The 1,421-nt window shown below is 40.7% G+C and overlaps 1 pseudogene; it reads right to left on the reverse strand.

Annotated features, from left to right (window-relative positions):
* LOC101578713 overlaps positions 1 to 907 on the reverse strand; it is a 29,271-nt pseudogene extending 28,364 nt beyond the window's left edge.
* Positions 908 to 1,421: the final 514 nt, after the last annotated feature.

Consider the following 1,421-nt stretch of genomic DNA (forward strand, 5'->3'; position numbering starts at 1 on the left):
TTATTATTATTATTATTATTTTTGCAGAACTGGGGATTGAACTCAGCCCCTTACGCTTGCCAGGGAAGCGCTTATTCCACTGAGCCATCTCCCCGGCTCCAGTGCTATTATTTTTTAAAACATGTATTTAGTACAGGATCTATAGGGCCTCACTACACATATCAGGCTCATAGTTATCCTTCTATTTTCAGCCTCCTAAGCACTGGGGTTACAGGTGCGTGCCACTATGCCTAGTCTCAATCAATTGCCTTCTCAGTGTGACCGAGGGAGGGGCTGGTGCAGTGGAGGATGGAACTGGTTGCTGCTTCTGCATAAATAGGCACTTTAATCCACTGAGCTATCTGGCCAGCCCTGAAATGCTATTGATTTTTATGTTGATTTTGTATTCTGCAATTTCATTGAATTTGTTGCTTCCCACAGTATTTTTTTTTTTTTTTAAAGTCTTTAGTGCGGTCTCTATATAAGAGTAGGTTATCAGCAAACAGACACAGTTTACTTCTTTCTTTCCTACTAGAATGTCTTTATTAATTTTCTTGCCTAATTTATTTGGCTAGGACTTCCACTGCCATGGTGAGCTGGGATTCTGTTATTTAAATCCGGGGTGTTCCCAGAGCTGCATGTGCTTGGGTGGTGAGTGGATCATGGAGTTGCTGTAGGATCCTAGGGGTGCTGTGCTGAGTGCTAAATGTGCTGCAGGGAGGCAGAGCCTTGTTGGGGCTGGCTCACTGCGGGTGCGACCTGCAAAGGGATACTGCCTCCCTCCCCTGAGTGCTGACTGCTCCTGTTGCCTGGCTGCCAGGATGCGGGCAGGCTGCACCAGCTCTTCTACTGTATCGTTTCTCTGGCTGCCAGTGGACTGGCCATGAACTGAGACCTCTGAAACCATGAGCTGAAGTGAACCTCTCATTCTTTAATGTGTGGGTGTCAGGTATTTTGCCCCAATGACAAGAAAGTGACTAAGACAGCATCCTCATCTTGTCATTGGTCTTAGAGGAACAGCTTTTAGCTTTTCACTCTTGATTATGCCAGCTATGGATGTGTTACATATGGTCTTTATTGTGCTGAAGTACACTCATTAATCTGTTGAGAGCTTTTATAAGAAGGGCGTTGAAACTTTTTTCTAAGAAAATTATCATATGTCTTTTGTACCCCATTTCATTAATGTGATATGTTGCATTTGGTGATTTGTATTTATGAAATTATCCTTTCATCCAGAGATACCACTTTTTTAAGGGCAGAGAATCTGTGTAAATTATTTTGAATTGTTCTGCATGGGAGACTTGTTTCTTCTTTCCTATTTATCATTAATAAATAATAATTTGTAACTCTAATTTCTAATAATATATAATGATAAATAAATGATTTAATTATATCATTGTGGACTCATACATGTTCATTTTATATTTTGGGTTTTAATCCAG

The sequence above is a fragment of the Octodon degus genome, unplaced genomic scaffold, assembly GCF_000260255.1.
Source record: "Octodon degus isolate 3935 unplaced genomic scaffold, OctDeg1.0 scaffold00012, whole genome shotgun sequence".
NCBI classification, from domain to species: Eukaryota; Metazoa; Chordata; class Mammalia; order Rodentia; family Octodontidae; genus Octodon; species Octodon degus.